The following is a 25,663-nucleotide window of genomic DNA, read 5'->3' as shown; positions in this document are numbered from 1 at the left end:
GGAGTTTTGATGTTGAATTGATGCTGAGGTCTTAAGCTGGAGCCCTGGGGAAAGAGACAGAGTCATTTGCCTGATAGTCTACAACTGACCTTGTGGAGAGAGGCAAAGCCTAGAGAGCCTCATAGTCTACAGCTGACCTTATGGAGAAAACAGAGGAGCTGAGCCCAGAGAAACCCAGGAAGCCTGAACCCTCACAGACATTAGCAGACATCTTGCTCCAACATGTGAAAACAGGCTTTGGTGAGAGAAGTAACTTAGGCTTTATGGCCTGGTGTCTGTGGTCTCCTACCCCAAATAAATACCCTTTATAAAAACCAACCAATTTCTGGTATTTCGTATCAGCACCCCTTTGGCTGACTAATACAGTGGTCTTGGCCTGCATGATTTGGATTATTATATATGGCTGCAGATATGTCCCTACCCCTGGCAGAGCAGAAAAGTTGGAGAAGCTTCATCAGTACCTGGGACAATATGGGAAGCTTCAAACTCCACAGCTTACAGCACCAACTACATCTTCGGCTCCTACTACACAACCAGCAGGGGAGAAAGGGCAAGAAAGTCCTAAACTAAAGAGAGAAACTGCACCCAGAATAAATACATCTTGTAAGGCAGATGCCAAGATACCAAAAAAATTTACAATCCATACCAAGAAACAGAAAGATATGGCCCAGTTAAAGGAACAAGCTAAGCCTCCAGATGGCACAAAGGAGTTGAGGCAACTAATCATAGATGTTCAAACAAATCTCCTTAATAAATTCAATGAGGTGGCTAAAAAGATTAAGGATATTAAGAAGATATTAGGTGAGGACAAAGAAGAATTTGAAAGCATACATAGAAAAATAACAGATTTTATGGGGATGAAATGTACAATAAATGAAATGTGCAAAACACTGGATTGGCTTTTCCATCTTTCTTTCCCATTTCTCTACAAGCTCTGTTCTTTCCCTCATTTCCCAAATAAATTATTTTACTGGCCTAACTAAACTGGTGTGTTCATAAATTCATTTATGCATCACAGCCAAGAACCTAGAAGAATCGAATGCTTCCCCATCTTCATTTGATGAGCCATTGCCTGGAGAAAAATAAGTGAGTGGTGCTCCCCAACCCCCACCAAAAACTGGAGTTTTAAGGCCTGTCTGTGCCCTCTTTTGGTCCTGTTGTTTTAAAGAGGGTTAATGGCTGGGAGGTTCCTAGATAAGCTCCTAAAGGAATAAACTCAGTCTGCTCGGTCGTCCAGCTCCCTCTCCAGAGGTGGCAGGGGCTATTGCCATGTCCTGTAGATCAAAGAAATTCTGGGAGAGGAGGCGGGACAAGATGGCATCTGAGTGAGTGCACCTTATGGTCTCTCCTGCGAAGAGGCACCGAGTGGGGTTGGAGTCTTGCTGGAGCAGGCTGTCTTGGGGGCTTGCAGGGTGGAGGGTGTGTGGACATCGATTTGGAGAGAGAGAGGCAGAGGAGGAGCTTGCTAAAGGAAGAATTGTGGCTTACAAGTACAGAGGTCAGAAGCTGTGGGCTGGCAGGACCCTTCCCCCTGGGGCTGGCAGCCGCAGTATTTCCTGAGAACTGTTGGTTGTGCGGTGGCGTTCCTGGGCCCTGTGGTCCTCGGATACATGGTCTCCAGGTCTGTGTCCCCTGAGCCCCATAGCCCATGTTCCACTGACCTATGTGCCCTGTGTCTGCAGAGTCCTGGAGTTCCAGGATTGCCTTAGCCCTCCAGTTTTGGACTGACTCTGAGGGTGGGAGGGATTCGGTGAGGGGTGCAGTAGGGGGGCCTGCCTAGTGTGGGTTTGATTTTCTGGTGTTCCCCCTCTCCCCCTTTTTTCTTTTTTTTTTTGTTCTTTTCTTGCGCTTGGAGGAGCATACCGGCTGGCTTGGGGAGAGTCTGGGAAGAGAGGAGTGGCAAATCTACTTAGAAAGCCCGATTCACCTAAATACCCTGGGATAGGAAACTTGGCCTGGGAGAAGGTGGAGTCAGAAAATCAACAAGCCCTCTCATAGCATACCTAAAGGAGAGGGACTATAGGAGCTGCTTTCCAAGCCTCCAATAACATACTTGGGGTTCCTGGTGAGGTGTGAGTGCTCTCCCTCTGGAAATTAAGAGTCATTATTTTTTGTGTGGAGCTGATTCAACAAGGACCCACTTGAATCTCCTACCAGACCTCTCAGGCAGCTTTCCTGCTGCATGGGAGAAAGGGAAGTGAGGAAGGGAGAAAAGGGGGAATGTCAGATCCCTAAGCGTTTTATTTAACTACAAACAGGATTCCTTGCTTGAAACTTTCCCTAGTATTTGGTTGGTTTTTCCTTGTTTTTCCTTCCTCTTTATCCCGCCAAGGCCCTTTATTCTTTCTTTCTCTTTTTCTTTTTCCTGCTAACTTCCCCACTCCCTTTTGTCCCCTTTTTTTTTTCTCTTTCTTTCTTTTTCTACTTTCTTATTCTTCTTACATTAGGTGCTGCAGGGAGAGCTTCACATTTGCTGTATTTCCTCATCCTCCATTTACTTTTTTCTGTGTGTATTGATTTTGGCGACCAACACTATTCCCTTTCCACTACATCTTTCTATCTTCCATCATTGATTGTTTCTCTTACATTACACCTCTCTTTGTTTGCTCCTCTATTTTTTTTGGACTTTTTATTACTAACACCTTTGTTCTATTTTCTGCCTTATATTCACTTTTTATATTATTATTTTTAAAAAGATTTATTTATTTATTTATTTATTTCCCCCCCCCCCACCCTGTTGTCTGTTCTCTGTGTCTATTTGCTGTGTCTTCTTTGTCCACTTCTGTTGTTGTCAGAGGCACAGGAATCTGTGTCTCTTTTTGTTGCGTCATCTTGTGTCAGCTCTCCGTGTGGGCAGTACCATTCTTAGGCAGGCTGCACTTTCTTTTGCACTGGGCGGCTCTCCTTACAGGGTGCACTCCTTGCGTGTGGGGCTCCCCTATGCAGGGGACAACCCTCTGTGGCATGGCACTCCTTGTGTGCATCAGCACTGCACATGGGCCAGCTCCCACATGGGTCATGGAGGCCTGGGGTTTGAACTGCAGACGTCCCATGTGGTAGATGGATGCCCTAAACACTGGGCCAAGTCCGCCACCCACTTTTTATTATTGTCCTTTCTTTTCTCTTTTCCTCTCTCCTGAACACACAATCCTTTTAATTCACACTGTATTCCTCTCCATATTCAGATTTTTACATACTCTACTTTTCTTACTATTATAACTCTACATACCTTACATGAGTCTAATATCCATTCTCCTATAGCTCACATGGTTCCTCTATTAATATTTACTGTCAATACTATTATTCATTTTCTTTTCTTACTCCTTTTGCTTTCTCTGGCCCTAATATTTTCCTTCAAGTGAACTTAGCCAACAACAAGGAAATAGAATAAGAAGAACAGTGACAAAGAGAAGACTTAACACACATGCAAAAACAAGAAATAATTAAATTCCAAACTAGACAAAGAAGCTAAACAAGTGAATAAACCTGTCAAGATAAAATGATGACCAGACAGCAATAAAAAACTACAAACCAAACCAATAATCAGGAAAACATGCCCCAATCCAATGAACAAACTAAAAACCAGGAAGAGGAGAAGAACATCAAACAAGTAATTAAAGATCTCAAAACATATATTAGGGACCAATTTGATGAGATGAAGGAAGAAATTAAGAATATGAAGAAAACAATTGAAGAGAATACAAAAGAAACTGCAATCATACACAAAAAAATAATGGATATGATGGTGATGAACAGCACAAGTCAAGAAATCAAAAATACACCCTCAGCAAATAACAGCAGACTCGAAGAGGCAGAGGAGAGATTAAGTGACGTGAAAGACAGCACATCTGAAATCAAACAGATAGTAGAACTGGTTGATAAAAAGATAGAAAAAATCCAGCAGGGGCTTAGGAGCCTGAATGACAATGCAAAACGCACAAACATACATATTATAGGCATCCCAGAAGGAGAAGAGAAGGGAAAGGGGACAGAAGGGATGTTGGAGGAAATAATGGCTGAAAATTTCCCAAATCTACTGAGAGAGATGGATGTACATGTCCAGGAAGCACAACACACCCCAAACACCATAAATCCCAACAGGCCAACCCCAAGACATATATTTGTTAAATTATCCAATGCTCAAGACAAAGAGAAAATTCTAAAAGCAGCAAGAGAAAAGAGAACCATCACATACAAGGGAGGCTCCATAAGATTAAGTGCTGATTTCTCATCTGAAACCATGGAGGCAAGAAGGCAGTGCTATGATATAGTGAAGGTACTAAAAGAAAAAAATTTCCAACCAGGAATACTCTACCCAGCTAAACTAGCATTCAAAAATGATGGAGAGTTCAAAATATTCACAGATAAACAGAAATTTTTAAAAGAGAATGCCAACAAGAAACCTGCCCTTCAAGAAATACTAAAGAGAGTTCTGCAGGATGAAAGAAAAAAACAAGAGAGACAGAGTTGGAGGAGAGTGTAAGAGCAACTAAAAAGACAAAAACAGAAAAAGAAAATGAAACAGAATATGACAAACACAAATCCAAAGAAAATATAGCTAATATAAGTAATTCCTTGAAAGTAATAACACTAACTGTCAATGGATTAAACTCACCTGTCAAGAGACTCAGACTGGAAGACTGGATAAGGAAATATGACCCATCTATATGCTGTCTGCAAGAAACACACCTTAGACCCAGGGATTCGAGGAGGTTGAAAGCGAATGGCTGGAAAACAATCTTACAAGCAAACAATAACCAAAACAGGGCAGGATTAGCTATATTAATATCAGACAAAATAGACTTTAAATGCAAAACAATTGTGAGAGACAAAGATGGACACTACATATTAGTGAAAGGGATAATCTTTCAAGAAGAAAGAACAATCATAAACATTTATGCTCCTAACAAAGGTGCCTCCAAATACATGAGGCAAACACTAGAAAAACTAAGTGAAGGAATAGATGCCTCTACAATTATAGTGGGGGCTTTAATACACCACTATCAACTTTGGACAGAACATCTCAAAAGAGGATCAGTAAAGAAACAAAAACTTTGAACAATGTATTAGAGGAGTTGGACCAAATCAACATATACAGAACATTATATATACAGAACAAATACAGTAGGATATACATTCTTTTCAAGTGCACATACATCATTCTCCAAGATAGACCACATGCTAGGCCACAGAAAAAGTCTCAATGAATTCAGAAAGAAAGAAATCATACAAAATAATTTCTCTGAACACAGTGGAATGAAACTGGAAATCTGCAAGGGCCAGAGACCCCGATTTGGCACCAAGATTTGGAAGTTACACAACACACTCTTAGAAAAACAGTGGGTCAAAGAGGACATTTCAAAAGAAATTAATAACTACCTTGAAACTAATGAAAATGATAACACAACATATCCAAATTTATGGGATGCAGCAAAAGCAGTACTGAGAGGGAAATTTATAGCCATAAATTCATACATCAAAAAAGAAGAGCTAAAGTTGAAGAACTAAATGCACACTTGGAGGAATTAGTTAAAAAACAACAAACTAACCCCAAAGGAAGAAGAAAGAAAGAACAAAGATCAGAGCAGAACTAAATGAAACAGAAAATAAGAAAGCACTTGAAAATAAACAAAACCAAGAGCTGGTTCTTTGAGAAAATCAATAAAATTGACAAACCCTTAGCTAGATTAACAAAGAAAAAAAGAGAGAGGATGCAAATGCACAAAATAAGAAATGGGAAAGGAGATATCACCTCTGATCCCATGGAAATAAAGACTATAATAAGAGGATACTTTGAAAAAGTATATTCCAACAAAAACAACAATTTAGAGGAAATGGACAAATTCCTGGAAACACATAAGCAGCTACATTGACAAAAGAAGAAGTTGACTATTTCAACAAACCAATCATAAGAGATAAAATCAGTCATTTAAAACCTCCCAACTAAAAAGAGCCCTGGGCCAGATGGCTGCACAGATTAATTCTACAAAACATTCCAGAAAGAACTGACACCAATCTTGCTTAAACTCTTCCAAAAAACTGAAGCAGAAGGAACATTGCCTAACTCATTCTATGATGCCAACATTACTCTAGCACCAAAGTCAAACAAAGACACCACAAGAAAGGAAAATTAAAGACCAATCTCTCTAATGAACCTTGATGTGAAAATCTTCAAAAAAATACTTGCTATTCGTATTCAACAACACAGTAAACAAATTATACACCATGACCAAGTGGGATTCATTCCTGGTATGCAAGGATGGTTCAACATAAGAAAATCAATTAATGTAATACACCACATAAACAGATTGAAGGAAAAAAATCACATGTTCATATCTATAGATGCAGAAAAAGCATTTGACAAAATACAGCACAATTTCTTGATAAAAACACTGCAAGTGATCAGAATACAAGGAAACTTTCTGAACATGATAAAGAGTATATATGAAAAACCCATGGCCAACATCATTTACAATGGTGAAATCCTAAAATCTTTCCCTCTAAGATCAGGAACAAGACAAGGATACCCAGTATCAACCCTCCTATTTAACATAGTCTTAGAAGTGCTTGCTTGAGCACTGAGGCAAGAACCAGACATAAAAGGTATCCAAATTGGAAAGGAAGAAGTCAAAATTTCACTATTTGCAGATGATATGATCCTATACATAGAAAACCCTGAGAAGTCTACAACAAAGCTTCTAGAACTTAGAAATGAGTTTAGTAAAGTTGCAAGTTACAAGATAAATGCACAAAAATCAGTAGCATTTCTGTACACCAATAATGAGCAGTCTGAGGAGGAAATCAGGAATCAAATACCATTCACAATAGTAAATTAAAAAATCAAATTTAGTTAAATTTACTCCTAGGTATTTGATTTTTTAATTTACTATTGTGAATGGTAATACACAGCAAACTACACAACACTGTTCAAAGAAATCAAAGAACACCTAAATAAATGAAAGAATATTCATTGTTCATGGATAGGAGGACTAAATATTATTAAGATGTCTATCTTATGAAAATTGATCTACACATTCAAGCAATCCCAACAAAAATCAACACATCATTCTTTAATGGACTGGAGAAAGTAACTATGAAATTTATTTGGAAAGGAAAGAGGCCCCAAATAGCCAAAGACATACTGAAAAAGAAAAATGTAATTGGAGGAATCACACTACCTGACTTCAAAACATATAACAAAGCTACAGTAGTGAAAACAGCATGGTATTGGTGCAAGGATAGACACACTGACCAATGGAATGGCATTGAGAGCTCTGATATAGATCCTCATATATACAGCCATATGGTATTTGACTGATAAGGCCACCAAACCCTCTCAACTGGGAGAGAATGGCCTCTTCAACAAATGGTACCTGGAGAACTGGATATCCATATGTAAAAGAAAGAAAGAGGATTACCAACTCACACGTTATACAAAAATCAACTCAAGATGGATCAAAGACCTAAATATAAGACCCAAGACCATAAAGACCTTGGAAAGCAAAGTAGGGAAGCAAAAACAGGACCTCATAATAGGAAATGACTTCATGGACTTCACACCAAAAGCACAAGCAGCCAAAGAACAAATAGATGAATGGGACTTCCTCACAATTAAAGCCTTCTGCACATCAAAGGAGTTTGTCAAGAAAGTGAAAAGAGCCTACACAATGGTAGAAAATATTTGGTAACCATATATCTGATAGGAGACTTATATCTTGCATATATAAAGAACTCCTATATCTTGAAAATAAAAAGACAAACAGTCCATTTTTAAAATGGGAAAAAGATTTGAACAGACGCTTCTCTAAAGATGATATACAAATGGCTAAAAAACACATGGAAAAATGCTCAAAATCCCTAGCTATTTGGGAAATGCAAATCAAAACAACAATGAGATACCATCTTACTCCCATACGACTGGCAGCTATCAAAAAATTAGAAGACTGCAATTGTTGGAGAGGATGTCAAAGAATCGGAACACTCATCCACTGCTGGTGGGAATGCAGAAGGGTCCAGCCATTCTGGAGGACAGTTTGGTGGTTTCTCAAAAAACTAGCTATAGATTTGCCATATGACCCAGCAATTCCACTGCTGGCTATATACCAATGTCTGAAAACAAGAACACAAACTGATATATGCACACCAATGTTCATAGCGCACTATTCACTATTGCCAAAAGTTGGAATCAACCCAAATGCCCATCAACAGATGAATGGATAAATAAAATATGGTATATACATATAATGGAATACTACTTAGCTATGAGAACAAATATTGTACAAACACATGTGATAACATGGATGAATCTTTAGAACCTTATGTTGAGTGAAGCAACCCAGGCATTGAAGGACAAATACTGCATGACCTCTTTGATATGAAATATGAATCAAGCTAGAGACTTGATGATAAACGTTAAGGTAGTTGGAGGATAGAGGAAGGTTGTGAGCTGACAGCTACTTGGGTGAAATCTATGAAAAGTGGGAGGTAAGAATTTGTACAGGGAAGGGATAAAATGGGGGCATAGGGATAACTTAGGGTGGGGCTGCATGGGCTTTAGGGGTTCTAGGGATGGAAGAATGGGTCAGATTGTCCAAGAAATTGGGGACAGGGTGAGGGGAACATTTGATCATGAGAGATTGTCAGGTATGTGGTTGAAATTGTGGTGCAGAGAAAACTCTTTGGAGAATGTAATATGGAAGGTTGCCTGTTTGGGATGCATAAGGTGGGGGGCATCTGATACAAGGCAAGCTTCTGGGGAGTGTGTGAGTGCTCATTTTATCATAGTGGATTATATCATTGGGTGTAGACCCATATAATTAGAGTGACGGTATACCCACATCCTGGGGAGGACTGATGTTTTCAAACAGAGGAAATTGTATCTCTTGAGAGAATCGGTGACTCCCAATGGGTTAGGGCAGTCAAGTATGTGAAGCCCTCAACATTTTTGCAAGTATCTCTGAATATGGTCCCTCAAGTAATGAAGATTGATTGTCATGGTGGGTCCTGAGGAGAGGGGGAAAGAGATGTTGAATACATGGAATCAGGGTAACAGTGGGGCAATGGAAGTGTTCCACAAGATCATGTCATGATGGATATAGGTCATGTTAAATTACACCAAAAATGTATAAAAGTCTATAGGCTAAAATGTAAACCATAATGTAAAACATAAGATAACTAAAAATTTAGAAAATTGTGTAGTCTAAAATATAAATCATAATGTAAACTTAAATGGAACCATGTTTGAAAGATATCTTTTCAATATCTGTACATTAGCTGCAGCAAATATAATATGAACATGTAAAAAGATCACTGTTGGGGAAGGGACAAAGAGTTTGATGCTGGATATGTGGGAGTATCATATATTGTATACGTGAATTACTGTGACCTAAAGCTTATGTCAAGAGAAACTTAGTAATCAGGAAAAAAAAAGAAAAAAGAAAGGAGGTAGAAACTGAGGAAGAAATAGAAGAATTTGCCTTGCCACTGTATATAGAGGGCAACACCTGTAGCAGTGATGAAAGACAAAATGTCAAAAACAAAGCTTTTTCATTTTTTCATTTCTTTGATTCCCCAATTTATTTTTCCTTTATTTAATTTTTCTAAATTTCTATGTATTCTATATCTAATCTTTAAACCCATCACTATATTTCATTTTTCTATTAAAGGAACCTGGAAAAATATTTGACTTCCTTTTTGAAGAAGTTTTGGACTACAGAGAGGTTCAACTATGGTGGGGGAGGCGCACTTGTGTGGGGTGTCATTGGTGGGATGCACACGGTTGGGAGGGAGTTCTCTAGGGTATGTATACAGGGTACATAAAAAGGTTCAGATATTTTCATAGTGGTTTCAGTTGGAAACGACAGATGAGAGAGTGCTGAATTCCTGACCAGGGGAGCTCCATTCCCCAATGGAACAACAAAAATCCCCCAAGTGCAATGGCAAAGACCAATAAAGATTGATGGTCCAACGATGAGCCCTTGATACTGATGGCTCTGATTATGAGCCTGTGTGCCTGAAATATGAACTAGGCCAATAGCTGTGGGGTGCCTCCATGATGCTCAAATGTGGCTACTCTCTAAGCCAAACTCAGCATATAGATGCATTGCCTTCCCCCCAGTGTGGGACATGACTCCTGGGGATGAACCTCCCTGGCACTGAGGGATTACTACCAAGCACCAGCTGATGATGTAACTACAAAAAGACCATGAACAAAGAGGTCAACTCAGACCGGCAGAATATCTCAGCCTACATGTAATATCAGGTGTTAAAAACTGCATTTTGACTTTGGATAAAAAGGAGGAAATGGAAAGGACAAGTGAGTTTATATGGTTAAGCATCTCCAAAAGAGAGCCGGGAGGTCATCAGGGGGTGATGCTTATGCATGCCTGAGCAGGGTACGAGAGACAGCCAAGGTAGATGGAAACCCAGATGCTGGTTCTCCTGAGGGCTGTAGTGACCCACAGGTTCTATGGTCAAGGCAGATGGCTCTGGAGTTCAGGGCCATGTCAGTTGGCCCTACTTTGGAGTCTGTGTTCCTGAGTGTGATGGAGTTGGACTCAGATATAACCTTTCTACACATGCCTCTTCTGTCACTTTTACCAGACCTGTGGTTGGCGTTTGGGTTGGAGTACACTCAGGAGACTTGAAAATCTGAACTGTCCATGTGAGGCCCTGGGCCTCAGCAGACTTGCAGTTCCTACCCTCTGGTTTCTTGGACTTACCCTGGCCAGCTGACAGAGAGGTGAAGAGGGTCAACCACCACACCAGGGAGCCAAGAGTGCCTACAGCTACGAGCTGGAGAATTGCATCCATCATCCATGTGGAATGTAAACCCCCTCTTGATGTAGCGGGGGACTGGACATAGCCATCCCAGGACCACAGGATGGAAGAATAGAGTATGGATTAGAGTGAACTTACTGGTGTTCTGCTGGGGAACTATTGTGATTAGTAAAGGAAGAAATTCTAGTAGTGTTGTGAAGAGGTGGCCATGGTGGCTGCTGATGGTCGGGAAAGGGAAGAAGATATACGGTATGGGGGCATTTTCAGGATTTGGAGTTGTCCTAGGTGGTGCTGCAGGGATGGATGCTGGACATTGTGTGTCCTGTTGTGGCCCACTGGGTGGACTGGGGGAGAGTGTGGACTACAATGTGGACCACTGTCCATGTGCTGAGCGATTCTCCAGAATGTATTCGCCAGGTGCAGTGGATATGCCACAATGATGGAAGAGTTTTTGATGGGGAAGGGGTGGCGTGGGTGGGGTGGGGTCGGGGTATATGGGGACCTCATATTTTTTGAATGTAACATTTAAAAGAAAATAAAGAAAAATAAAATTAAATTAAATAAAAATTTTAAAAAGACAATATAATCACACACACACAAAATTCTGGGTGGCAGGTGAAGCCACCCTTGAGACCTGTCTGTGCTCGTGGCCTAAGTCAAGCAGGAGTCCACAGGGAGTTTACCAAGCCCTCTCTGTGAGTTCAGAATGGCTATCACCCGTTGTATTACTTCCTTAGATCGCTAGTTAACTCCTTTTAACTAAAGGTGCCTTTGATCTTCCAATTACTGTTGTCCTTGTTTTGAGTCTGCGAGATGCTTTAGAATGCCTTAGAAACTGAAAATGTATTTGTTAGAGGAGGCCTAAGTCCCACCCTCAGCAGTGCCCTGAGGCCTTGATTCTTCTCCACTCTGGAGAGGTGGGGAGACTGTCTGGGGTGGGGGAATGGTCCCTGAGGGTGTCTGCGGGCAAGTCACAGGACAATTAGTCTCTAGTTTTTTTATGGACTTTTAACATTCGGCTTATCTGTGGAACTAGCCCCTGGGAGCTGCTGTGGGGTGAGCACATTCATAACCAGCTCCTAAAACTGCTGCAAAGTGGGCAAAAGAATTTAAAGGTCCCTAGCCATCCCCTTTCAGACAGTCAGCCCAGTTTGGGTATTTCAGTCTGGGAACTGGACCCAGATGCCCCCAAGACCTTTAAAGCTCTGGACATGCCCAGAGACAAAACTCCTGATTCCTGAAACATGGGACAGTGAGCAGGGCTCCCCGATTTCCTGGTTGCTGGCTCAGCAAGCAACCCCATTCTGGATGGGACACCATCCAGACTGACGAAGTCATTTTCCTCCCCTAGGATAATGGGCAGCCTGCCTAGCCTAATTTTTCCTGCCACACCATGTGGCCACAGTGTGGCTGAGAGTGAACTCTGTATGGGACCCTGAATTCCAGTTAAGCCTGTGTAAGAGAGGAGAGGACAAATGGATCTGATTCTGGGACCACATGGTCATGTGCCCTTAAAGCAGGAATGATTAACAAGGGGTTCATGGAACAAAAGTTTGGTAACCCCTGTCTTACAGGGATGAGAAAATGCACTCTAATTACTAAATCTCTCTCCTGTGGATTAAGGAAGCTTCTCATGTACCATCAATTACCATGAAAAGGTTCCTGGCTTTCCTAGCTACCTATTTCCTTGTAACATTCCAATCCTTCCAGTGAAAAAGGCTTGCAAGGTTTTACCCCTTATGGGAAGTAACTAATGAGATACAGTCCCAGAGCAGTCCCAATTCATTTCTTGTCAGGGGGCAAAGCTTCTCTAAACCCCTTAGCTCTGTACTTACGTTACTGGATTTTGTCTATGTTCTTGACTATGCTATAGAAATGAATTTCAAGAGCACATCAGGAGAGTTAGGCCAGTAATTTATTCAGGTATGGAGAGACGAGAAATGGGAGAAAAGTAACGGATCTGGGGTTCCAGGTAGAGAGGAAGAGACTGAAAGGTGATAAAAGAAAAGGACCGATTTACAGACTACAGTTCCCCATTATAGGTTATAAATGCCCCAAGTTTTACTTGTGTGGCCACATGGCAGAGGAAAAATGGTGAGAGTGGTGTGCAGGAAACAGGACAGGGGTACACAGGTGAGAGAGTGCATGAAAGAGTGAGCTTAGGCCTTGTGCCTACTTTTTTGAACTGTTAATTATCCCATCCCTTTGCTAATGGCAGGAGAAGAGTTCCAGCTCTTTGCCATTTTGCTTATCTCCCCCATCGATCTCCCATGGGGGCCCAACAATAAGGTCCTTGGGGAATATTCAGAGCTTCTCCTGGCTTCCAGAGGAAGTCTTTTTCTGAGTGGCAGAATTTGGGGAGGATCTTCCAACAGTCATCTTGGGTGTTATTGATGTCCATGTGGACTCTCTGCCAGGTTCCAGATCCATCTATTGATTCTCTATCTTATTGGCCAGCTTCATTGAGAAGCTGTCCAGGGATTTTCCTGAAGGAACAAAGCTGGAGGGTCCTACATGACTTTCTGCCATGGACAGATGCTGAGAGCTTTGCATCTAGGTGATTCTAAAGTCAGTCTTAAACTAAGCTAAGCAGGTAAAATTCTCTCTTCTCTTCTGAACTGTGCTTGCTTTTTGTTAGTTTGCTCATGCCGAGGAACTGTAAATCAGATTTGGGGCTTGCCTGTTACAACTGAATAACAGTGAAAGGTAACCTAAAAAAAATGAGTCTTTAAATGTCAATACTATTGCAATTTAATGTAATGTATAAAAGAAATCACAAGAGGAATTAATTCAACTGCAGAAAAAGCAGAAAAACTTAGCAAAGTTGTTACTAATAAAATTATTTTAGTTACTTTATGAACAGACGTACTCAAATTGTTTTTAACTGTAAACTTACTAGAAGCTAAGTAAGAGTTAAGATCATTATATAGGTGACTTTATATTATAAAACAGCTGGAAGATAATATCTGAAATTATTATAACTAGGTGGATGTAGCCTAGTTATGCTGATTTTGTAACTTACTTCACCTAACTCTTCAACATCAGCTATTATTATGGCAATTACTATGGTTACTTCAAGTCTAGCCTCACCCTTGCCTTTGTTTATGGTTATTTCATGACAGCCTCTGCCCCCTATGGCTCAGGGGAAAGCAAACTTGAGACATCCCTATCTTTTGTCCTTGCACTGGTGTTAGTGACTCTGCTTTCTCTCGTGGCTCCAAGTGTGGACTAAATTGCTGCCTGGTCAAAGTCTCAACCCTTGGGATTGAACGTCCACTCTTCCAGTCCAGCAGCTGTGGGAGTCCTGTTATCTCTGAGGACTGGGGAGTTGGGTCTCCTGCCCCTAGTGTTAAAATTCCTAAAAGCAATTCATGAGAGAAACCAGTTTCCCTGAGGCTTCAATGACCTCAGTGAGTATATACTGGAATTTGTCCTGCTCATCCAAGGTCTGCCAGTCAAAATGGGAAATAAGCAAAACTTTTAAGTAAAGGAAGTGTTGTAAAGTGTATTTTTTAAAGCATTGAGAACTTTTTTCCCCTCTATTTTTTTAATGTTACATTAAAAATATGAGGTCCTCATATACCCCCCATCCCCCTCACCCCACTCCTCCCACATCAACAACCTCTTTTATCATCATGGGACATTCATTTCATTTGGTGAACACATTTTGGAGCACTGATGCACCACATGGATAATGGTTTACATTGTAGTTTACACTCTCCCCCTGTCCACCCAGTGGGCCATGGCAGGACATACAATGTCCAGCATCTGTCCCTGCAGTACCACCCAGGACAACTCCAAGTCCTGAAAATGCCCCCACATCATAGCTCTTCTTCCCTCTCCCCGCCCTCAGCAGCTACCATAGCCACTTTCTCCACATCAATGCTACAATTTCTTCCACTACTATTCACAATAATTCCATAGTAGAATATCAGTAAGTCCACTCTAATCCATACTCTATTCCTCCATCCTGTGGACCCTGGGATGGTTATGTCCACTCCACCTCTATATGGAGAGGGGGCTTAGTTTCCACATGGATGATGGATGCAATTCTCCTGCTTGCAGTTGTAGGTACTCTTGGCTCCCTGGTGTGGTGGTGGACCTTCTTCACCTCGCTGTTAGCTGGCCAGGGTAAGTCCAATAAACCAGAGGGTAGGAGTTGCAAGTCTGCTGAGGCTCAGAGCCTGGTTGTCACATGGACAGTCCAGAGATTCAGGTCTCCTGAATATATACCAACCCCAGCACCAACCACAGGTCTGGTAAAAGTAACAGAAAAAGTATGTGTTTTGATTATAAGCCAATAATTAAAAAACAAAATTCTTATGCAAAATTGCATGGTCACAGTGCAAATTAGATCATTCAAAATAGCCTTCAAAGAAATCTTTTAAATGTTATTTTACAGTTTAACTTATTTTGTAAAGAATGAAATTTGTTTAAAGATTTATTTTTATTTATTTCTCTCCCTTCCCTGCCCTCCCCCCATCCAGTTGTATGCTCTCTGTCCATTCGTTGTGTGTTCTTCTGTGTCCACTTATATTCTTGTCAGCAGCACCAGTTATTTGTGTCTCTTTTTGTTGCATCATCTTGCTACCTCAGCTCTCCATGTGTGCAGCGCCACTCCTGGGCAGGCTGCACTTTTTTGTGTGCTGGATGGCTCTCCTTACAGGGTGCACTCCTTGCACGTGGGGCTCCCCTACATGGGGGACACCCCTGCACGGTAGGGCACCCCTTGCGTGCATCAGTACTGCATGTAGGCCAGCTCATCACATGGATCAGGAGGCCCTGGGTTTGAACCCTGGACCTCCCATATGGTAGGCAGATGCTCTACCCATTGAGCCAAATCTGCTTCTCAAGAATGAAAGTTTTAAGTAACTTTAGTAAGTTGTGTTTCTGTGTAAAACTCTTTATTCATGTCTGCCTATTTGCTCAATTATATCTTCATACATTGGGATGGTAACATCAAATGAACAAGTAAAAATTCTTAAAAGAGCTCAATTCAAAGTGTAAAATCAAATATGCAGTTACAGATGTGAATAAGTATTCTTGGAGCCCAAATTAGGCTGAGCAGGATGGGAAGGTCATATAGAAATCTTAATACTGGGAAATCTGGGAAAGGGAAAAATATTTTCCTGAGCTCCTTAACCTACACAGCCCTGAGGGCTTTCTCATTGCAAGAGCTCTGAGGGAGGGACTAGGTGTGGCAGATTAAAACTGTATTAGGCTGAGGAATTAAGAACCATAGTTTGTCCTGTAACTCCCCAAGTTAAACCTTTTAACAGCCTAAAAATAAGGATGGTTAATAATCTTATTACCAAATTTTAGTAAGTAAAAGAAAAGCCCTTAAAAGTTTTGGAAAGATCTTTTCTAAATTATGATTAAAACAAATAAAACCATTTTGATATATTCCAAATCCTAAAGTCAGTATACTTTTAAGATTATTCACACAGTTTTAGAATTTTATTAGAGAAAAGAGGTTTTAGCCTCCTGTAAAGGAGGGAAAAAAGAACATTCCTTGCATAAACTCTAATGGTTTCAATTTTATTTGGCTTCAGTGTTAGCTCCCTTGATATATAGAATATTAATTAAATAAATTAACATCATATGTATTAATCTTTAAGGTGATGAAATTTATAAGTTCATGTTTAATAAAATTAAGTTAAAGAAGGAAATGTAGATCTGCCCTCTATTAAATGGGTAAAATAAATTTCATTGGTTACTGACTATAATTTAATAAGCTTATTTAAATGTAAAGTAACTACTCTATGTGGTTATGGTTAATTATAAGAAGTTTATAAAAGCATCTTCTAAGTTGAAGAATTTAAATGGCTAGTTCCAGGGAGCCATTTATTAAAAACCTAATTGATATTCAAAATGAAAAGTAACTTCATAACAGGGAAAACTGTTAGAGGCCACCTTAAGCTACATATTAGAGTCATGGGAAGGAAAGACAATCTTTATTTCTTTGGGAATCTTCAGTTTTCAGAAAATAAGTGAGAAAATAATTTTTCCTGTGCTGCTAAAATAAAATACCTGCTAATTTACATCTTTGTGGTAAAGATGTTAGAAGTGAAAAGCAAAGTACTAAAGTGTTAAATTCATTTGATATGTTATCAATTGCATTGGAAGTGTTAAGAATGTGTATAAAAATCAAGAGATAGACTTCAGTATTGTCAAATTCTCTTGTGCATTCAAACCAGGTCTTCAATACACTGTACTTTGTCTCTCCCTTTGAGTTATTGGCTAGGCCAGTAACTGACCCCTAAAACAATAAAAGTATCTACTACATGTCTGATTATGCTTCTGAAGTGAATGGAGAGTACAATGCAGTTTCAAACTCCTGCAGCAGCCAGCAATGGCTCGACATGGCCAGATGCACAATGAATATTGCCTCCAACCTGGCACTGTTTCATAGTGCCAATGGGTGCTATGCATAGGCTGGTGAAATACTGGAACCTACTTTCCTAGCTTCTCTCTAGGGTCAACAGTGCTGCAGAATGCTGGCTATGTGAAAGACATACCAAATGAAGTAATAATTACCAGAGTGATATAATTAGAACTTAAACACAATTGGCATTATGGCCTGCCCTCATGCAGAGATGACACATATGGTATTGCAAACCTGGAGCTTAAATCTATTAATTGCAGCTCAAAGAGAAACTTATGCATTGGGTAGTGCATTAACTAGCATTAAATACTGCACCTATATGCTTGATGATTATGATGATATCTTTTCTATTATAAATCATATGCAGAGGGATATTGAACATATTAAAAGTCCTAGTAAATGTCATTTTCCAAATAGCCAATGAACATGCCTATAAAATAAAGGAATGGCCGCCTTGCCTGAGATCAGTAGGGGCAACAGCCCTTTTAATTTAAAAAGCCACCAAATTAACTTGGGGGCAACATTTCATAGTCTTCACCCCACACCAGGTGAAAGATATGCTTAACCCAGATCTCCCTCCTAGCCCTTATTCCAGAACATGTCCCAGTCATACCCTGGGGAAAGGCTAAGCATTTTCTTACCAGAAGGGAAACAGCAAATGAGGTGGCTAGGACACACTTCAGCTTGGGCCCTTCAAGATGACTAACCTTTTCTCATCCAAAACCTAGAAACCAGGTTCTGATCAAAACATGTGGCAAGAGACTAGGTTTCACTCTCAATTAGAACCAAAATGGGAGGGACCTAATTCTATGGTTCTGATCACTCGTGCAGCTATCAAAGTTAAAGGAATTCCCAGTTGGATGCCCTTATCCCAAGTGAGGCCAGCTGCCCGAGGAAGTGCTGACTCATGGAAAGCACCTGATGGTATATACAAGTACCAGTCATTGGATGGTCTGAAATACTTCTTCAAGAGACAAAGTTAAGAGGGTGGGACAAGATGGTGGTTGAGTGAGTGCACCTGATAGTCTCTCCTGCAAAGAAGTGGCTGGGCAGCGTTGGAAATTCTTCGGGACCAGGCTGTTTCGGGATTTTGCAGGGCAGGAGGTGTCTGGACATCGATTTGGTGGGAAGGTAACAGAGAAAATTCGTGTATAAGATAAAATTGAGGCTCTCTTACACTGAGGTGGGGGCTGCGCCCGGGACGCTCCCCCTGGGGTGGGTGGAACCATGGCACCGGCACCCCAGCGGGGATTCTTGGAGGCTCGGGGGTACTGGGGAATTCATAAGCCCTGAGCAGGCTATTGGGGGGCTAACAGGGCAGGAGGCCTTCGCAGACCAATTTGGGGAGACAGAAGGGAGTTTTTTGCGAGGTGGGGAATTTTTGATTTCTGACACTAATAATAGCGCTTCTGGCTACAGCCCCGCCCCCAAGGCCAGCTGCCGATCTGCAGTGGTCTTATATTGCTTGTAATAAAGAGACATCACTAGGAGGCTGTCTCAGGGGCTGGCAGTATGGGAGACATCTGGAAGCCGATTAGGGGAATCTTTTATGAGGCATGGGAATTTTGGTTTCGGACACTGATATCAGCGCTTCCGGCTGGAGCCCCGCCCCCTGGGCCTGGCTGCTGATCTGCAACATCATTAAATTGGCTGCAGTGTAGAGGTGCCCCCAGCTGGCTCTTTCAGGGGCTTGCAGGATGGGAGGTGTCCTTAAGTCGAATTGGTGATATAGCCACAGAAGAGACCCTAGTGAGAGGGTGAATTGCAAGTTTCTGACACATAGGTCCGAGTTTGCGAATATGACCTCCCCCATAGGGCTGGCACCCAGCTGCGGGGATCCCTGAAGGCTCTGTTGCACTGTTGTGCTCCCAGGCTCCCTGTTAACCAGATTTGAGGTTGCCAGGTCTGTGTCCCCTAAACCCTGGTGGCCCACACCCCAGAGACTCACACCTCTTGAGTCTGCAATATCACAGACTTTCCATCCCTGAATCCACCATGCCCTGAGGTCCATCTGAGGTCCTTGAATGTCCTAGCCCTCAACGTTAGCATTTTTTCTTTTTTTGTTTTGTTTTGTTCTGTTTATTTATTTTTATTTTTTATTGTCCTGATTGCTAACATTGCATTATCTCCTAGTCTTTTCTCCCATTGTATCCCCCAAGGTCTTTTTTTTTTTTTCTTCTTCAGTTATTTAGGGTTTTTTTGTTGTTGCTGTTGTTGTTGTTCTATATCTTTTTTTCTTTTCCTTAGTTGTTCCTCTCCCTTTACCCACCCCCCTTTTTCTTTCTTTCTTTCTTCTCTTTTTTTTTTTTTCTCCCTCTTGTCCCTCATTTTCTTCTTATTTTATTTTATCTTAATTATACAATAGGTGCTGCAGGGAACACCTCATATTTGCTGGGTTTCCTCATCCTCCATTGCCTCATTTCTGTGTGAATTGATTTTGGCTACCTACAATGTCCCCTTTTCCCCACATCTTGATATCCTCCATCATCTACTGTCTACTATATTCCACCTCCCTTTCTTTGATCCCCAATTGTCGAACTCTTAATTTCTAATACCTTTGTTTTGTTTTCTGTCTTTTATCCATTCTTGAAACTATTGCCTTTCTTTTCTCTTTCCCTCTCTCACAAAAACACTAGCTTTTTAATTCATACCATATTCCTCCCATATTCAGTCGACTACCTCATTATAGGTACTCTACTTACTGCTATAACTCTACACAACTTACATGAATCTAATATCCATCCTCCCAGATCTCATATTGTTGCTCTGTTAACATTTATTACCAATTCTACTTTACACATTTTCCTTTCTTACACAATTCCCTTTCCCTGGCCCTAATACTTTCCTTCAAAGTGAACTCAGCCAGCAATAAGAAATTAGAATAAGAAGAACAAAGTGACAAAGAGAAGATATAACACTTAGGCAAAAACAACAGCTAATTAATCCCCAAGACTAGACAAAGAAGCTAAGGAACTGATTAAACCAGTCAAGATAAAATGAAGACAGGCAGCAACAAAAATCTACAAATCAAACCAGTAATCAGGAAAACATGGCTGAATCCAATGAACAAACTAAAAACCAGGAAGGGGAGCAGAACTTTGCACAAGTAATTAAAGATCTCAGAACATATATCACAGACAAATTTAATGAAGTAAAGGAAGAGGTTAACAATATGAAGACAACACTTGAAGGGGAAATTGCAGACATATGCAAGAAGATAACAGAAATGATGGGAATGAACACCACAGTTCAAGAAATCAAAAATACACTTGCAGCAAATAACGGCAGATTAGAAGAGGCAGAGCAGAGAATTAGCGATGTGTAAGTCAGTACATCGGAAATCAAACAAATAGTAGAATTGATGGATAAAAACATAGAAAAAAATCCAGCTAGGACTTAGGGACCTGAATGATAATGCAAAATGCACAAACATACATATTATAGGCATCCCAGAAGGAGAAGAGAAGGGAAAGGGGTCAGAAGGAGTGTTGCAGGAAATAATGGCTGAAAACTTCCCAAATCTACTGAAAGAGACAGATGTACATATCCAAGAAGCAAAACGCACCCCAAACATCATAAACTCAACAGGCCCACCCCAAGACATATACTTGTCAAATTATCCAACGCTCAAGACAAAGAGAAAATTCTAAAAGCAGCAAGAGAAAAGAAAACTATCACATACAAGGGAAGCTCCATAAGATTAAGTGCTGATTTCTCATCTGAAACCATGGAGGCAAGAAGGCAGTGGTATGATATAGTCAAGGTACTAAAAGAAAAAAATTCCAACCAAGAATACTCTATCCAGCTAAACTAGCATTAAAAAATGATGGAGAGTTCAAAATATTCACAGATAAACAGAAACCGAAAGAGTATGCCAACAAGAAACCTCCCCTTCAAGAAATTCTAAAGGGAGTTCTGCAGGAAGAAAGGAAAAAATAGGATAGGCAGAGTTGGAGGAGAGTGTAAGAGCAACAAAAAAGACAAAAAGAGAAGAAAAAAAAAAAAACCAAACAAACAAAATATGACAAACACAAGTCTAATCAAAATATGGCTAACATAAATAATTCCTTGAAAGTAATAACACTGAATGTCAATGGATTAAACTCACCTATCAAAAGATTCAAACTGGGACATTGAATAAGGAAATATGACCCATCTATATGCTGTCTACAAGAGACACATCTTAGGCCCAGAGATTCATGGAGGCTGAAAGTGAATGGTTTGAAAACAATCTTATAAGCAAACAATAACCAAAAAAAGGCAGGAGTAGCTATATTAATATCAGGCAAAATAGACTTTAAATGCAAAACAATTGTGAAAGACAAAGAAGGATAATACATATCAGTGAAAGGGACAATCTGTCAAGAAGAACGAACAATCATAAATATTTATGCTCCTAACTAGGGCACCTCTAAATACGTGAGGCAAACGCTAGAAAAACAAAGTGAAAGAATAGATGCATCTACAATTATAGTGGGGGATTTTAATACACCACTATCAACTCTGGACAGAATATCTCAAAAGAGAATCACTAAAGAAATGAAATATTTGAACAGTATATTAGAGGAGCTGGATCTAATAGACATATACAGATCATTACACCCAAACGCAGCAGGATATACATTTTTCTCAAGTGCACATGGATCATTCTCCAAGATGGACCATATGCTAGGCCACAAAGAAAGGCTTAATGAATTCAGAAAGATCAAAATCATACAAAATAATATCTCTGACCACAGTGGAGTGAAGCTGGAAATCTGCAAGGGCCAGAGGCCTAGATTTCACACCAAGATATGGAAATTAAACAGCACACTCTTAGAAAAACAGTGGGTCAAAGAGGAAATCTCAAAAGAAATCAATGACTACCTTGAAACAAATGATAATGATAACACAACATAGCAAAATTTAAGGGATGCAGCAAAAGCAGGACTGAGAAGGAAATTTATAGCCATAAATTCATATATCAAAAAAGAAGAAAGAGCAAAAATTGAAGAACTAACTGCATATTTGGAGGAATTAGGAAAAAAACAACAAAGTAATCACACAGGAAGATGAAGGAAGGAAATAACAAAGATAAGAGCAGAACTAAATGAAATAGAAAATAAAAAAGCACTTGAAAAGATAAACAAGACCAAGAGCTGGTTTTCTGAGAAGATCAATAAAATTGAAAAACCTTTAGTGAGACTAACAAAGAAAAAAAGAGAGAAGATGCAAATACACAAAATAAGAAATGAGAAAGGAGATATCACCACTGACCCCACAGAAATAAAGACTATCATAAGAGGATACTTTGAAAAACTATATTCCAACAAAAATGACAATTCAGAGGAAATGGACAAAGTCCTAGAAACACATAAGCAGCCTATATTGATGAAAGAAGAAATTGATGATCTCAACAAACCAATCACAAGTAAAGAGATAGAATCAGTCATTAGAAACCTCCCACTAAGAAGAACCCAGGGCCAGACGGCTTCACAAGTGAATTCTACAAAACATTCCAGAAAGAACTAACACCAATCCTGCTGAAACTATTCCAAAAAATCGAAACAGAAGGAACATTGCCTAACTCCTTCTATGATGCCAACATTACCCTAGTACCAAAGCCAAACAAAGACACCACAAGAAAGGAAAATTACAGACCAATTTCTCTAATGAAACTAGACGCAAAAATACTTAACAAAATACTTGCCAATCGTATTCAACAACACATTAAATGAATTATACACCACCACCAAGTGGGATTCATTCCAGGTATGCAAGGATGGTTCAATATAAGAAAATCAATCAATGTAATACACCATATAAACAGATTGAAGGGAAAAAATCACATGATTATATCTATAGATGCAGAAAAAGCATTTGACAAAATACAGCACCCGTTCTTGATAAAAACACTCCAAAAGATTAGAATACAAGGAAATTTTTTGAACATGATAAAGAGTATATATGAAAAACCTACAGTGAACATCATTTGCAATGGAGAAATCCTAAAATCCTTCCCTCCAAAGTCAGGAACAGGACAAGGATGCCTACTGTCTCCCCTTCTATTTAACATTGTCTTAGAAGTACTTGCTTGAGCACTGAGGCAACAACAAGATATAAAAGGCATTCAAATTGGAAAGGAAGAAGTCAAAATTTCATTATTTGCAGACATGATCCTATACATAGAAAACCCTGAGAGGTCTACAACAAAGCTTCTAGAACTCATAAATGAGTTTAGTAAAGTTGCAGGTTATAAGATCAATGTGCAAAAATCAGTAGCATTTTGCACACCAATAATGAACAAGATCAGGAGGAAATCAAGAAACAAATACCATTCACAATAGTAACTAAAAAAATCAAGTATTTAGGAATAAATTTAACTAAAGATGTAAAAAACTTATACACCGAGAACTATACAAGACCGTTCAAGGAAATCAAAGAAGACCTAAATAAATGGAAGAAGATTCCCTGTTCATGGATAGGAAGACTAAATATTATTAAGATGTCTATCCTACCAAAGCTGATCTACACATTCAATGCAATCCCAATAAAAATCAACACAGCCTTCTTGAAGGAACTAGAAAAAACTACCTATGAAATTTATTTGGAAAGGAAAGAGGCCCCGAATAGCCAAAGACATATTGAAAAAGAAAAACAAAATTGGAGGAATCACACTACCGGACTTCAAAACATACTACAAGGCTACAGTAGTGAAAACAGCATGGTATTGACATAAGGAGAGACACACAGACCAATGGAATCGAATTGAAAGTTCTGATATAGAACCTCATATACATAGCCATATAATATTTGATAAAGCCACCAAACCCTCTCAACTGGGAGAGAATGGCCTATTCAACAAATGGGGCCAGGAGAACTGGATATCCATATGTAGAAGAATGAAAGAGGATTACCATCTCATATCTTATACAAAGATCAACTCAAGGTGGAACAAAGACCTAAATATAAGAGCCAAGACCGTAAGGACCTTGGAAAGCAGTGTAGGGAAACATCTACAAGACCTTGTAATAGGAAATGGCTTCATGAACTTCACACCAAAAGCACGAGCAGCAAAAGAACAAATAGATAAATGGGACTTCCTCACAATTAAAGCCTTCTGCACCTCAAAGGAGTTTTTTAAGAAACTAAAAAGGGAGCCTACAGAATGGGAGAAAATATTTGGCAACCATATATCTGATAAGAGACTTATAACTTGTGTATATAAAGAACTCCTATATCTTGAAAATAAAAAGAAAAAACCCATTTAAAAAATGGAAAAAAGATTTAAACAGACACTTCTCCAAAGAAGAAATACAAATGGCTATAAAGCACATGAAAAAATGCTCCAAATCTTTAGCTATCAGGGAAATGCAAATCAAAACTACAATGAGATACCATCTTACTCCCATAAGATTGGCAGCTATGAAAAAAACAGAAGGATACAAATGCTGGAGAGGATGTGAAGAAATGGGAGCACTCATCCACTGCTGGTGAGAATGCAGAAGGATCCAACCATTCTGGAGGACAGGTTGGTGGTTTCTCAGAAAACTAACCATAGATTTGCCATATGACCCAGCAATACCACTGCTGGGTATATACCCAGCAGAACTGAAAACAAGGACACAAACCAATATATGCACACCAATGTTCATAGCAGCATTGTTCACTATCGCTAACAGTTGGAATCAACCCAAATGCCCATCAACAGATGAGTGGATCAATAAAATGTGGTATATACATACAATGGAATACTACTCGGCTTTAAGAACAAATGCACTACAAACACAGGTGATAACATGGATGAATCTTGAGAACCTTATGTTGAGTGAAGCAACGCAGGCATTGAAGGACAAATACTACATGACCTCAATGATATGAAATAAGCAAGCTGCCTCAGAGAGCTAGACACTGGAAGATAGGCTTACAGGAAATCGGGGGGTAGAGGAAGGATGTAAGCTGACATCTACATGGGTGAAATCGATGATAAACTGGAGGTAAGTATGTGCACAAGGAAGAGATAAAATGGGGGCATAGGGTTACCTTTGGGTGGGGCTTTGCATGTTTGAAGGGGGCTAGGGATGGGCGGATGGATAATATTGCCCAAGAAGTTGGGGGGAGGGTGGGGCAACATATGAACATAGGAGATTATCAGGTGTTGGTTGAGAGTATAATGCTGAGAAAACCTTTTCAAAATCTAATTAGGAAAGTTACCTGTTTAAGATACTCAAAGGGGATAATCTGACACAGGACAGCCTCCTAGGGAATATCTGAATGCTCCTTTTGCCAGAGTGGGTTATACCATTGGGTAGAGACCCATATAATGAGAGTGAAGGTAGACCCACATCCTTGGGAGGACTAATGCCATCAAATAGAGGGAACTGTATCTCTCAAGAGAAAGGGTGGCTCCCAGGGTATTAGGGCAGTTGAGCAAGTCAAGCCCTCAACACTGTTGCAAGTATCTCTGAACATGGCTCCTCAAGAAATGAAGATGACTGTCACTGTGGGCCCCAAGGGGAG

This window comes from Dasypus novemcinctus, chromosome 23 (assembly GCF_030445035.2).
Source record: "Dasypus novemcinctus isolate mDasNov1 chromosome 23, mDasNov1.1.hap2, whole genome shotgun sequence".
NCBI classification, from domain to species: domain Eukaryota; kingdom Metazoa; phylum Chordata; class Mammalia; order Cingulata; family Dasypodidae; genus Dasypus; species Dasypus novemcinctus.
This window is presented reverse-complemented; position numbering follows the sequence as displayed.